Source organism: Pleurodeles waltl, chromosome 12 (genome assembly GCF_031143425.1).
Source record: "Pleurodeles waltl isolate 20211129_DDA chromosome 12, aPleWal1.hap1.20221129, whole genome shotgun sequence".
Classification (NCBI taxonomy): domain Eukaryota; kingdom Metazoa; phylum Chordata; class Amphibia; order Caudata; family Salamandridae; genus Pleurodeles; species Pleurodeles waltl.
The window spans coordinates 584,911,561-584,927,327 of record NC_090451.1 but is presented as its reverse complement, the minus strand read 5'-3'; positions in this window follow the sequence as shown (position 1 = coordinate 584,927,327).

Below are 15,767 nucleotides of genomic sequence, written 5' to 3'. Positions count from 1 at the left end.
CCTGTCCTAGCCACTAATTAGCATTAGCATGTTGGGCTTCATGCAAAACAATTTGGAACATCAATTTGGAAAACATCTAGCCTCTGTCAAAATAAGCAGTTGGTACCTAGAAAGGAAAAGCAAACAGACAAGGTTTGGGTCAGCACTCAGGTTCAGTCTTCGTCTTCAGGACATCAGTTGATTCGCCATCAGTCAAAAACTCAGCTTCCAGGGAAAAGGGGCACTTCCCTCCTAAGGAGGTAAAGTGTAAAATGGGCAATCCAAGGAAAAGGATGGTTTAAGTAAAACCATATAAGTCACCAAACAGGGTGACAAAGTTTCTGGATCAAATCAGCAGCATCTCCCTAACCCAACTAAATGATTCCCCGTGTCATGGGTTTGTATCCCTTTTTCGTTGTTCATTCCCCTAAAACTTAATTGGTCAAATGTTATACCCCACTATCTTTAGCCAATTAGACAACAGGTTATGTCATTAATCTTTCACCCCACATTAGCTCTCAGACATTTTATTGGTCCATATGATTGACGCCTTCGGAGGTAGCACGTCCGGTATGATTTCATCCTTCTGTAATTCTTTGCACATCTTTTGGTCAGTAGTTCCATTGTCTGTACCGGTTTGAACGACCTTGTACATTATACTAATCTACACTGTTGCATTTTAACTATAACATTTCTTCAAGCAATATGAATGTCATGAGAACGGATCTACTATGGTTACATTTGGCTTCTAGTTTGAAGAAAACAAGAGGTCATGTCCTTTTGCGAGTCAGTGCACTGCACGTTCAGAAAAAATACATTTAATATGAGAGCCAGGCAGCTAAGCTTCGGCTCATGCTAACTTAAGGTCTTCAAGGTTTATTAGCAAAACTTCAATAACATAATCATTTATAATTAGTATAAAACTATTCAATTACACTAATTCATAAACATTAGTCATTTTATTAGTCCACATATACATTGACGGCCACTCCCCGTGGTCACATTTCAGATGCACGTTTAAGCAAAACCTATTAATACAGTGTCAATGCAGCATTATTACACATTATTTCATAAACATCTCATGTTAATTTAGATTATATATGCTACGCTCTCTCAACAGGTTAGGGTTCATTTATCCTTTATAGGTAATGAGCATTATTTGCTGGATCTTAGAATGATAGTTGCAGACACCCTGGGAGAAAATCTGTGGAATTGAGATTGAAGGTGGGGCAGGAAAACACCTGGCGGGTTTTCCTGTGTGGCAGGTTTTTTACAGACATGCTTTGGAGGAGGGGGGGGGCGGAAGGAGACAGATGTACAAAGATGACAGGTCAGGGATTTTGGAGAAGGAGCAAAGGGAGGAAAAGGCAAAGGTAACTACAGAAGGTGGAGAGCAGGACAGATAGGATCTGGATTGGGCAGGTCAAGGTGGGGTTGGGAAGGGGGTATTGATGACGGGGAAGTTCATTAGAGGGTGGGGTTTAGGATCTTATATGCATTAGTTAGGATGTTTTGTTTTGTAAGGCTTAATGCCAAGGTTATTGTTCCAGAACTGTGCTATTAAAGTGGCCTTTTACCCCTAATTGGTGAGTTGTGGTTTGTGCGCCGTTTCGCCCAATGTTACCTCGCGACTGATGCCTATCACATAAAACATACCATGCTACAATGTTAATGGTCCCGAACGTCACCAAATGTGGATCGGATTTATCTAAAAGGGCAGGCACATGTGAAATTGTGTAGAAAAGGTACTGCATATCTAAACTGCACATTTAATGACATATTCTCAAAAACAGTCACACCAGCTTTTCCACGGGAAGAGAGAGCTCTGGTGGTTTCAGATCATGTTACCAATCACAACGTAGAATTCATTAAGCCCCTTCATAATTCACTAAGAGATCTGTAGGAGCTGGGACACTGCAGACAGTCATAATGATGTGAGGGAGCAAGAGACCATGAGGCTTCCAAGCAATTTTAAATGTCTGGGGGGTAACTTCCAGAAACAAAGTCATTAGATCTTCCTCTAACTGTGCCCCAAGACACCACTTAGCATTGGTAACGTGTTTAATGAGATGTTGTTCAAACAATTATGTTTCTAGCGAATCCACTGCCGTAGTGAGGTTCATTAAGACTGCACAGAGGATACAATGCTCTCCGCTAACAATTAACACGTTTATACAACTATGTGATGAAGAAAATTTTGCTTTTCAATCTGTGAACTATTAACCACTATTTACAAGCTCCTTACATATTTCAGGACAATCCTTGCTTTGCGATTCGAGCCAATCGTCAGACAGGGACTCAGTCATCTCGAAGTATGAATGAATATCTACAACAGATGAGTGTTCATATTAATAACAGAGTGTGATTAAAAAACTTAATTTTAAAACGGCATTACAGTATCTTTCTTTCTCTCGCACAATAACGCTATAAACACAGAAAAAGAAGAGAATATTCACAAGGCAACATCATCTTTACAATAATAAGAGCAAACAATCACTGATGACAATTGGCTGGTCTGTGCCAGCTGCCAGGCAGTAGGCTAGGCATCCTATGCATGCGTGCAACTACACTGTCTTAGGAAATGGCTCAGTGACCTATTAGGTGATGTTCATAGAACGAGACAGAGCTCATGGCATACTGCAAACACAAAGGTGACAGGTAACCTCATTCTCTCTAAGTATATGGCTTGGTCCCAGCAAAATATTCTGCTTCCCCACTCCATATCTGTAGGAGGCTGGCCTGGTCTGGGGTGGGTACCAATGGTACTTATACCATGTTCAGGTATTCCTTGTTAGTGTAGTGTAGTCAGTGTCTAGAAGCCAGGATCTCTAGAGGTAGCTGTGGATGAGCAGCCAAGACTTATCTAGGAGACATGCAAAGCTCATGCAATACCACTGTAGTCACACTTTGTACTTACGCACATGAAAGAAAACACTCAGTGTTACAAAAATAAAGGGTCAGATGTACTAAGCAGTTTGCACGTCGCAAACAGCGAATTTCGCTGTTAGCGACATGCAAAATGCACTTTGCAATGCACAAACGCCGTTTTGCGATTCAGTAACCTGGTTACCAAATCGCAAAACAGGTTTGCGAGTTGCAATTAGGAAGGGGTGTACCCACCCTAATTGTGAGTCGCAGTGCAATGCAGGATTGCTTTTTGACCGCGAACGCGGTCGCAAACCAATCGCAGTTTGCACCCTTTTGTAATGCATCTTGTTTTCCTTTAAGCAAAACGGGCTGCATTACAAAAAAAACAAAAAAAAATGCTTTATTAAAAAGTAGTCACAGACATGGTGGTCTGCTGTCCGCAGTAGGCCACCATCCCTGTAAGGGCCACCAATTGCAAGGGGGGTGCAAATTTCGACCCACCTCATGAACATTCATGAGGTGGGTCTTTGCGAACCCCTTGCGATTCGCAGATGGTGTCAGGGACACCACCCAACATTCCGAATTGCGACTCGCAATTTGCGGGTCGCAATTCGGATTCTACCTACATCTGGCCCAAAGATACTTTATTTTGGTGACACACATATCAAAAATACGATAGAGGCTATACTCCCTTAGGAGTTAAGAAATACACAAATTATATACCCTAGTATGCAGAAATAGGCATAAAAATAGTTAGAAATAAGTGCAATTCCTGAAAATCATAATAGAGACAAATAGGCCTGGGGGAGAACAAACCATATACTAAAAAAATGGAATGCTAAAGTCGGTCCCCCACCTAGATAAGTGTAGTGTGTAGAGAGGAGCTGGGAATACTAGGACAGCCCAAACATAAGTATCACAACCCACCTCAGCGACCAGGAAAGCAGGAGTAAATCACTGTAAATTCCCTTGATCACACACAGAGAAGAGAAGAAGAAGTATGCAAAGCCCAAAAGAGACTGCAAGACACCAACAGTGGAATCCTGGACAAGAGGACCTGTAGAAGAAGGGGACTAAGTCCAAGAATCACAGCAGAGTCCAGGGAGGCCAGGAGCCCCTACCCACTAGGATGACGGTGCAAGAAGTGAACCACCGGTGAAGAAGAAGAGTCAGCACTGCACCCAAGAAGGCGAAGTCGGGATTTTGGAGGATGCAGGTGATGTCCCACGCCAGGAGGAGGATTGCAGTTGGGTTTGTGCCTTTGTGTTCCGCCAACTAGTCTTGGCACAAGCAAAACTTGCGGTTAGCAGAAAGTGGAGTTGCCGGGGACCAGGAAGGACCAGGTGGACTCTACCCAGGGGGGAGGCAGAGGGAGCCCTTAGTGACACTGAGAGGTCACAGAAGCCCAGATAGCGCACATAGGAGTTCCACAGGAGGGGGACAGGAGAGTCACAGAAGAGGCCCATGCTGCACTCCATGAAAGGCTCCCACGCCGCTGGAGAACCACTCAGGGAGCTGTGCATTGCAGGAAGGGGTGCTGGGGGGCTGGAGATTCAAGAAGCCTGAAGATCTTGTGGAAAGGATGCCAACAAGCCTTGACAACTGCAAAGGACACGGTGCACGGGTGTACTGTCCTGCATGGGCAGGCAAGGGCTTACCTCCACCCAAGTTGAACAGCTGGAAGAGAGGACCTTCAGGACCACTTTAGTCCACCATGAGTGATCCGCAGGATCCATGCAACTCAGCAGGAGAGGGGATCCACGCAGCCGGTCGTCGTCGCAGTTGGTGCCTGCAGAAGTAGGGGAGTGACTCCTTCACCCCAAGGGAGATTCCTTCTTCCTTCTGATGCAGGCTGAAGACGGGGTGCCCTCAGAGGATGCACACCCGGGAAATCTTGCAGTTAATGGAAAGAGCCAGAGATACAATGTTGCAGGAGGCGTCTTGCTTCTTAGTTGCAGCTTGTGGGGTCCTGAAGAGTCCAGGTGCAGTTTCTTTGGTCAGAAGTCAAAGTGGAGGTTACAGAGGATTCCTGCTGGAGTCTTGCAATCTGAATCCGAGGAACCGCCCAAGAGAGAGACCCTAAATAGCCCTGAAAGTGGGATTGGTCACCTAGCTGGGTGACCACCTATCAGGAGGGGGCTCTGACATCATCTGCTGGAACTGGCCACTCAGACGCTCCCAGAGTTCCCTGCCAACCTTTGAATCTAAAATGGCAAAACCCACAGACCCACTGGAATGAGCTCTGAGACCACCCCTGGGGTGGTGATGGACAGGGGAGTGGCCACTCTCCTTTCCTTTGTCCAGCTTCGCACCAGAGCAGGGACTGGAGGTCTCTGAACCGGTGTAGACTGGTTTATACAAGGAGGGCACCAAATGCGCCTTCAAAGTATCAAATCATTGCCCAGAGTGTCCCTGGGTTTTGCCATCTTGGATTCCAAAGTGGTGGGGCACTCTGGGAGCCTCTGAGTGGCCAGTGCCAGCAGGTGACATCAGAGACCCCTCCTGATAGGTTCTTACCTGGTTAGGTGACCAATCCCCCTCTGAGGGCTATTTAGGGTCTCTCCTGTGGGTGTTTCCTCACATTCGGATTGCAAGACTCCAGCAGGACTCCTCTGCATCCTTTACTTCACCTTCTACTGTCGGATCAACCGCAGAACTGCTCCAGGAACTCTACAACTTGCAACAAAGAAGCAAAGATGACTTCTGCAACACTGTAACTTCAGCTACTTTCAGCAACTGCAACAGTTTCCAGGTTGTGCATCCACAGAGGACTGCCTGCCTTCAGCCTGCACCAGAAGAACTGAAGGAATCTCCCGTGGAGTGACGGAGTCACGTCCCTGCTTCAGCAGGCACCTCTCTGCAGCGATGACATGTCCTTTGGGTCCCCTCTCCTGACGACGAGCGTGGATCCTGGAACATGGGTGGTGAACTAAAGTGATCCTGACTGTCCAAAGATCCAGCTGTCTAAATTTGGTGGAGGTAAGAGCTTGCTTCCCCACACAAGACAGTACCCCCTTGCACTGCGTTTTTTGCAGCTGCTAAGGCTTGTGTGGAACTTTTCAAGAAGTTCTTTATGCACAGCACAGCTTAGGTCCCCAGCACTGTATCCTGCAACACACAGCTCCCTGAGTGGTTCTCCGGCAGCTTGGCAATCCTTTGTGTAGTACTGCGTGGACCTCCATATGCACCTCCTTTGTACTCGTGCTGTGGGACTCCTGTACATCCTGCCTGGGCTTCTGAGGGCTCACTGAGTTCCTGAGAGCCCCCTCTGTCTCCTCATCCTGAGTTGACACCCCCAGGTCTTTCCTGGACACGCGCAGCGCCATTTTCCACTAATTGTGTATTTTGCGTGAGCCAAGACTTGTTGGTGGAATTCAGCGACGCTAATCAGCCTGCATTTATCCTTTCTATGTGGGACATCTCCTGCACCAACCAGCACTCCGCAGCTGTCTTCTTTGGTCCATTACTGACTTTACCTTCTAACCAGAGGTTCCACTTTTGCACCTTCATCCTGGTTAGCAGGGGCTCCTGTTCTCCCTGGACTCTTCATCGTTTCTTGGAGTTGGTCTCCTTCTTCTACAGGGATTCAGGTCCAGGATTCCATCGTTGGTGTCTTGCAGTCAAAATTTAGGTTTTTGCATAAGCTTCTACCTCAACTTCTAGTGTGTTGTAGGAAACTTGCTGTACTTTACTCCTGCTTTCCTGGGCTCTGGGGTGGGGTATTTTACTTACCTTTGGTGTTTTCTTACACTCCCAGCGTCCCTCTACACACTACGCTTGCCTGGATGGGAAACCAACTTTCACATTCTACTATTTTAGTATATGGTTTGTGTTCCCCCTAGGCCCATCGCAACCTATTGTGATTTTCAAATGTTTGCACTGTTTTCTGACTATTTACTTACCGGTTTTTGGTTACTAGTGTATATATTGTGTATAATACTTACCTCCCAAGGGAGTATAGTCTCTAAGATATATTTGGCAATGTGTCACTAAAAAAAAGTACCTTTATTTCTGGTAACACTTAGTATTGTCTTTCATGTGTGTGTGTTCTGTGTGACTACAGTGGTATTGCAAGAGCTTTGCATGTCTCCAAGTTCAGCCTTGGCTGCTCTGCCTACAGCTACCTCTAGACAGCCTGGCTTCTAGACACTGACTACATTTCACTAATAAGGGATAACTGTACCTGTTATAAGGTGTAAATACCTTTGGTACCCACTGCAAACCAGTCCAGCCTCCTACACTGTAACACCTATTTCCGAAGGGAGAGGGTGTAACACCACTCTCCCAAAGGAAACTCTTTGTTCTGCCTTCCTGGGCTCATGCTTCTCAAGCAACATGAGGGCAGAAACCTGTCTGGGAGGTGGCAGCAGCTTGGGCTGCCTGGAAACCCTCAGAAGGCTGTAATGGCAATACTGGGGGTCCTCTAAGGAGCGCACAGAGTGCATGGAATCATACAACCAATGCTTGCAAAAGCATTTATGTATGATTCCAACATGTTTGATACCAAACATGCCTACGTTCGGCGTTACCATTATGTAGTTGGACATAGGTATTGCCCTATGTGCAGTACACACGTAAAATGGCATCTCCGCACTCACAAATTCTGGGAAAATGGGCCTGGAGTTCATGGGGGTACATCTGCTAGTGCAGGGGTGCCCTCACAGCCCTCTGGGCTGCAAGGCCTGCCATAGGGGTGACTTATAAGTGACATGGTGCAGTGAAAAGTGGCAGTGAAAGGGTGCATGCACCTTTTCACACAGGCTGCAATGGCAGTCCTGCAGAACCCTTTGCTTGGGCTCCCTATGGGTGGCAAAATATATGCTGCAGTCCATAGAGATCGCCTGGAGCCCCAATGCCCTGGGTACCTAGGTACCAAATACTAGTGGCTTATAAGGGGCACCAGTGTGAAATTGTGGGTGAAATACAGAGTTTTGGGAGAGAGAGCATAATCACTGGGGTCCTGGTTAGCAGGATCCAGTGAACACAGTCAAGCACACTGACATCAGGCAGAAAATGGGGGTAACTATGCCAAGGAAGAGGGTACTTTCCTACAATATCCCTTTGAGTGGGTTACACATGGTCTATATCATAAGCATAGACTACAGTTTGGAGAAGTCTGCATCCAGTGAAGGCTATACAGTTTTGAGGGAGTCTGCCCATGATCACAGCTTTACTATCATGGGAGTGGCCACACCCTATATATAAAGTTATAAGTTTTAGAAACATTGGCAGTCTACTCTGCTCTATAACTGGCAAAAAGAGCCATCCTAATGTCTTCATAACAGGGGTGGCTCCATCGCATTAACGAAGGAGTGCCCTCCCCGGCTAAGCCAGGAGCTGAAAGCTAAAATAATATTTAATTATTGTTTTATCTTTCAGCTGCTGGCTCAGCCAGCAGCATGTTCAGTGAAGGGCAGGCTGGGCCACTGAAGGTGGGAAGGAGGATGAGGAGAGAGTGCACCTAAGTGCGCATGTGTGTTTGGCCGGCTGTCTCAGGCCAGCCAAACACACATGTGGACTTAGGTTTTTCAAGCCTGGGTGTGTTGAACAGCCGGGCTGGAGAAACTGCACAGACCTCTGGTTTGTGTCTGAGCTGCAATCCAAGCTGCTCAGACCAATTGTGATGCTGCTTTCATGTTACGTTTAGCATCAAAGTAGCACCAGGATCGCTGGGGAGCCGGTGCTGGTGTCCCAGTGAATGCTGGGACACCAGAAGAAGAGGAGTCACGAGCGGGGCGGCAGGAGTTGGCAGCGTCAGGAAGAGGTACTTTAAAAAAAAATATATTATTTTGTTTTCTTCCCTCCCTTCTCCATCCCTTCCCCGCCCGCCCCTCCCCTTGAGGTTTGCAGCAGCTGCCGCTGTTTGGTAAACTACAATTGTGCTATTTACATGACATGCAATGAACCATGGTGTTTTGTGTGATTCATAACACACATAACAGCTAAAGGATACCGAAATCAACAAGATCTTTAGAACCCAGTGACCAACAGGGTATAGTCCTTCCTTATTGTCCCTTTGCTTGTCCTAATTAATTATTCAGCTTTTAACAGTGGACATCATATCTTCATCTAATAGTTCTGTTGTGGTTATGACACAAGAGTGCTGTAAGTTCTTCTTAGTTCTTCACCTCCGTGACTTTCTCTATGGAAATTAGCTGGGTTCTTATTTAAAGTATGACTTGTTGTGCTGTCCTGCATCACAGGGTAAGTGCAAGAATGCACCATATTTATCTAATACAGCTCATTCCTGCCTAGTGCCAACACATGTACCTTCAATACATGCAGGATTGTTTTAATGCAGGAAGGGGAACCTTCCTGTACAAAAATTACCCTGAGAGGCTTTTTGCCTATTTCTATGTGTGCTGCAGAATGGCAGAATGCAACACACATAAAAAGAGGAAAAAGCAAGAGGAAATAAAGATATTTCTCCTCGTTACACCTCTGCTGGGTAGGATTAAAGTTTTGGCGTATTCCCAGGTTTACAAGTCTTTGTAAATCTGGAAATGTGTCAAAATGCTTGGGAGTTGGATGGGGTTGAACCTGCCCCTTTTTGCAGGGGTCATGCCCAAATGTTTTGCCTCCTTCCTCCTATTTGTTCTGACCAGTTTTTGTCGGCTTTAGGACTCTGGTCCCTTTACCACTGCTAACCAGTGAAAAAAGTGAATATGCTCTCTGTATAAATTGTATTGGTGATTGGTTTATCCATGATTGGCATATTTGATTAACTAGTAAGTCCCTAGTAAAGTGGAGTAGAGGTGTTCAGGGCCTGTAAATCAAATGCTAATAGTGGGACTACAGCACTGGTTGTGTCCCCAACATGAGTAGCCCTGTAAACATGGCTCAGACCTGCCACTGCAGTGTCTCTGTGTGTAATTTTAAACTGTCAATTCGACCTGCCAAGTGTACCCACTTGCCAGGCTCAAACCTTTACTTTTGTATATGTAAGGCACCTCTAAGGTAGGCCCTAGGTAGCTGCATGGGCAAGGTGCAGTGTATGTTCTAGGTAGTTCATGTTTGAATGTGTTCTAGATATCCTGATAGTGAAATGATGCCAAATTTGTTTTTCACTAGGAGGCTGACCTGGCTTATTGTGGGTACCTAATGGTACTTACACCTTGTGCCAGGTCCAGATACCCCTTATTAGTAGATTAGTGGTGATCTAGCAGCTTAGGTTGATAGAGATAGCTATAGCAGAGCAGTTTAGGCTGAACTAAGAGACATGCAAAGCTCCTACTATACTGTCGCGGAGGCTCTCATTATTCTACTGGATTTTGAGCAGCAAGATTGTCCACAGTGTGGGAGACTGAGTCTGACCCACTGTGGGTGACACCTGTCGCTCTAAATCCGGGTTTTGCTCCGGCTAACTAGCAGTGCCTCATCTCTACCAGAGGATAGGGATGATTGGGCAGCCGAGCGCATGACATATTAGGCTTCTCAGGAAATGGTGGTCACTCAGGTCACATCCGGTTCTCTTATTCACAATTCAGTCTCATATATAAATGACAGACAGAAGCAGTATATGTTTCAATGATTGATTTAATAAAACAACTGCATCTTAGATAGCAAAGCGTGAGCTGCAATAACCAGGACGCCACAACATGACAGTATTAAAATGGTGACAAGAAGAGTGAAGCATAAGAATAACGCTATCATATTGTCACTATAACCAATGGACTATTTCCTAACTAGGTCATACTCTGAGCACAGCGTGTTAAACTCTAATTCTACCTTTCAGGTTCCCCTGGGAGGACATCAACCCTCATACCTGAGTTAAGGCCTGTGGTCTGCATTAGCATCTGTAGCGAAGCATTCAGCAATCAGCATACAGTTGTGGTTCCTTGGCTGGAATCTCCCTCTTAACGTGTAATGGGACTAGGAAGTGTTTTTATAATAACACAGCTGATGTTCTAAGAAAATGTCCTTAAGTAAAGATGTGTATTTTCTACGAATGTGGGAGACTAAACTTCTACCACGTTCACCGGCAATGTACCAAACTGTAGCCTTGGATGAAGCACAGAGTGATCAAGAATGTCTTGTTTGAGAACAAAGTGCTGAACTAAGCAAAACAGTTAGATAGATGAAAATAAAACAAGACCGTAAAACTGGTTATTGTAAAAATAATGATGCGAAGCTGAATAAAATATATCTAGGTTAAAGTGCACAGCGGCCTAGTGTGTTAGACTAACGTGCATGGAACTATTTCTAAAATGGCTACACAACACCCTCCCCTTGTCGGTTGAAAGTGGTTCAAAGCCAAAACTAAAATCTCATTTCTAAAAGCTCAACCTAAGATATATATAAAAACCAGGTCAATTTGGACAAGTTTAAAGGACACACAAGCATACTACATGGCAATTTAAAGCATGAGCATGTGATTTATAACCGAATTCAAAAGATGTCAATTTAAAAAAGTTTCAAACTCAGTATGATTCATAGAGAACAGGAGATCTTCCACTTCGGCAGATGTCAAAGCTGGAAAGTCCTCTTCAAAAAGGATCAAGGAGCAAGTGTGTTCCATAGCCCCAGTGTCAACCAAGGCGGCATCCCGTGGAGTGCCCATTGATGAGTTGTCGACAACTTCCTCCAGGAAGGGTAACTCATAAGTAGCTTCACGCAGCAAACGCAACCTTAATGCCCATGTCAGGTAATGAACCCTCAGCGAGAACATCAACAGATCAGCATCTACTGCAGGCAAGCGCTGCTGTGAAAAACAGACTTCCAGTGCATGTTTGAAAGAGCACCAGAGGCACCGGAACACAGGCTGCACACAATACAAAACCAGTCTGAATGACAAAGGCCAGTCACACTCCAATTGCCCCAGGAGTCTTGCTCCAAAATACTGCATAATTAGCTCACTACACAGCTGGGCTGATGGGAGCGCCGTCATTTCTCCGCTTTGTGGCAGGACAGCCATTGCGCATCAGCAACAATCAACAGCAGGATGCCAGCTAATAAAGCCAAAGTTATCGGAAATTCCCCAAAAATATTACCGAAAATTGAGTGGATAGCTGAAGGTATCAGACCGGATATGGAGGAGAAGGTGTGAACGAAACCAGAACCAACAGCTTTGAAGAAATGTGCGATTCCAGTTGTAATGGACGCATTAAATATTCATCCCACGAGTTCACCAAAGTCTCTCGGAAAGTTCGTATTTAACAGGGACTGTATTTCTGCTGATGCCCTTGCCACTTGAAGTGCGTAGGTCTAGCGCGCAGATGCAAGGGCCACATGCTTTTGAAACAATAAAGCCTTGAGTCTACTTAACTTGTCAAAATTCACTTTTGAAGTAGCAATGTAATGCCAAATATCAGCTACCTCCCTAGATCCGTAGCTGCCGTTTGAAAGCACCTGGAACGTAGGTCTAATCAAGGGACTGGGACTCCCTTCAGATAACAAGCCAAGTTTGCAGCCGAGACGTTACACGTCCCATGCAAGGACAGCTGTTTACAAATCATTGAATGGCTTACTGAAGTCTTGCATTCACTACCGCTAAGAAAGACCTCTTTCATGCCATTGAAGCATTTGTACGAGAAGGGAAGCTCCCACACCTCATGGATGTAACTATCTCCCAGTTTCTCATATCTGCCTACCGGAATGTGTTTTAAGCAGGAGGGGAATTGTAATGTGGAAGTAGACAGATTAATAACCCCATGTATGAACCTCTCAGCCGATGGTATTTTGGCCATGGTAAAAGGCAACTTTTCTAACTTCTCGATGTTAAGCATGACATAAGTCGCTTCCTTCTTAGCCATTAGTTGTTGTCGTCGCATTTAATTAAAAGAAGAAAATATCCCCCTTGCACTGACGTGCTGCCATGGGACGCGACACGCCTTCAATATTTGAAGCGTCCAACACAGCTGTATAATGGACCTGGTCTGACTCTGTCCATGGTGTAAAGAAGACATATCTGATTGTATAATGTCTATAGCAGACGAGACAATATTATTTATGGTGTATATCCAGTCGGACAAAGTGTTAATCCCATTATCCACAACAGCTAATGCCTTTTTTAAATTCTCCTGATCTATTTGCCTTAACTGAGCAGCAGCATCTTGTTGCGAAAGTTTCCAAATTTCATTGTATACTGCATATAAGAAACGCTTCCTACGTGGTGTTCTGAGGCCTGACAAGAAATCTTGTAAGTCCGTGGAGTTAGACAGGAGACTGAGGTGTTCTCTAACTGTGTCTAGTGAGGATGATTTTAGCCACTGCTGGCATAATTTTCCCACACTATGGGGGTCATTCTGACCCCGCCGGGAGGAAACCGCCAAAAGACCGCACCGCGGTCCAATGACCGCGGGGGTCATTACAACTTTCCCGCTGGGCCGGCGGGCGATCTCCAAAAGATCACCCGCCGGCCCAGCGGGAAAGCCCCTGCAAAGAGGAAGCCGGCTCCGAATGGAGCCGGCGGATTTGCAGGGGTGCAACACTGAAAATCTTCATGGGGCCCTGTTAGGGGGCCCCTGCACTGCCCATGCCAGTGGCATGGGCAGTGCAGGGGCCCCCAGGGGCCCCACGACACCCGTTCCCGCCAGCCCGGAACAGGCTGGCGGGAAGGGGGTCGGAATCCCCATGGCAAGCAGCGCCGCCATGGAGGATTCCCGGGGCCAGGGGAAAACCGGCGGGAAAACCGGCGGGAAAACCGGCGGGAAAACCGGCGGGAAAACCGGCGGGAAAACGCTGGTTCCCCTTTTCTGACCGCAGCTTTACCGCCGCAGTCAGAATGGCCCGGGAAGCACCGCCAGCCTGTTGGGGGTGCTTCCTCTGCCCTCCACCCTGCCGGTTTGAAACCGCCAGGGTCGGAATGAGGGCCTATATGTTGTAATTATACCTGCATGCTCTGGTGATATATAGCTAGGGTCTGGCCTACTCGTCCTAAAACCCTCGAGGAGTCAATAAAACATTGATGACACCCATTGGTATCTATTGGCCGCAATAACAACCCGCCAGGACGTGTCAGTGAAGCATTAAATGTACCATTCTGGACCCACTCATCGAGCTCATTTTCAGTTGCATTCGTATATTTTTGCCATTTATAAAACTTTGCGGGGGCAGACATACTGGGCATATTTAATTCCCTAATTTTAGCTAAGCCCAAACAACTCGTCTGTTGTACTGTTTTGTTTAAAAAGATCATTTGCACAGGAGTAAGGCATGCTCTAAACAATGTTTCTTTTCCCTTAATTTGCCAATTTTTTGTTCCCCACACACTTTACAGATCAATTGATTTGAACCAATATTCATAGCCTTCTATCGATAACCAGGAAACAAAGGATTCCGAATATATAAATTTCGTATTGGTCAGTAACATATTTATATCCTTAGTAGGTGGTACTTTAAAATAATATGATTCAGCATTCTTTTGACTGTGCCCAGAAAAATATGCAAACTTTTGAGAATATGTTTTGGAACTCCCTTGAGGCGGAGTCGGGCAATGTTCCCATTGCGTGTAATTGAAAATTGTTTTGGGACTGCTTGCTATATGTATGAAATGGTACCCATAATAATTATAACAAAACATATCACCATAATTTTCTTTAAATTGGTAAACATCTTTGTTTTCAAAGACAGTATAATATTGCAATTCAGTCATCATAAAATCAACTGTTTTCACATCCCAATCATCGGAAACAATGCCTGGTATTTATTATATCATTCATTGATAATTTGAACACGTACGGTATTTGAATAACTTCCGTGGGACCATATATATCAAACATTACTTTGTCCCAAACAATCCCACCGAGCAGGAATTGGCACCGCGGAAATGTTCACAAAGGATAAGTCTCTTCGGACTTTATGTGATGAAAAATGTGGTTTCAAAAATTCCTCCACCAGTGCAACTGTCAATCTTTCAGGTAAAAAATGACCATGTATTAACAAGAAAAAGGTAATGACAAAACCAATCCAAAGTAGAAAGGCTAGGACATTCAAAGAGAGCCATAGTTAGTTCCATGGAAGAATAAAATATGTTTCTTTAAGCCAGTTTGTAAGCTTACGAGAAAGTAAAGAAAAGAAAAATGTAAACAATGCAAATTAAAAACCACGGCCCGTATTTATACTTTTTGACGCTAAACTGCGCTAACGCAGTTTAGCGTCAAAAAGTTTAGCGCCGGCTAACGCCATTCTGAAGCGCCATGCGGGCGCCGTATTTATTGAATGGCGTTAGCCGGCGCTAGCAGACCGGCGCTGCCTGGTGTGCGTGGAAAAAAAACACGTACACCAGGCAGCGCCGGCGTTGGGGAAAATGGCGTTAGGGCGTCTTAAAAATGGTGCAAGTCAGGTTGACGCTAAAAAATCGCCTCCACCCGATTTGCGCCATTTTTAACGACGCCCAGACGCCATTTACATGACTCCTGTCTTAGTAAAGACAGGAGTCATGCCCCCTTGCCCAATGGCCATGCCCAGGGGACTTATGTCCCCTGGGCATGGTCATTGGGCATTGAGGCATGTAGGGGGGCACAAATCAGGCCCCCCTATGCCAAAAAAATATATAATTTTTTTTTTTTATACTTACCTGAACTTACCTGAATGTCCCTGGGATGGGTCCCTCCATCCTTGGGTGTCCTCCTGGGGTGGGCAAGGGTGGCAGGGGGGGTCCCTGGGGGCATGGGAGGGCAGCTGTGGGCTCATTTTGAGCCCACAGGTCCCTTAACGCCTGCCCTGACCCAGGCGTTAAAAAGAGGCGCAAATGCGGGGTTTTTTGCCCCACCTACTCCCGGGCGTGATTTTTGCCCGGGAGTATAAATACGACGCATTTGTGTCGCAGTCATTTCTTTGGACGGGAACGCCTACCTTGCATCTCATTAACGCAAGGAAGGCGTTCACGCAAAAAAATGACGCTCTTTCCTCATACTTTGGCGCTAGACGCGTCTAACGCCAAAGTATAAATATGGCGTTAGTTTTGCGCCAAATTTGCG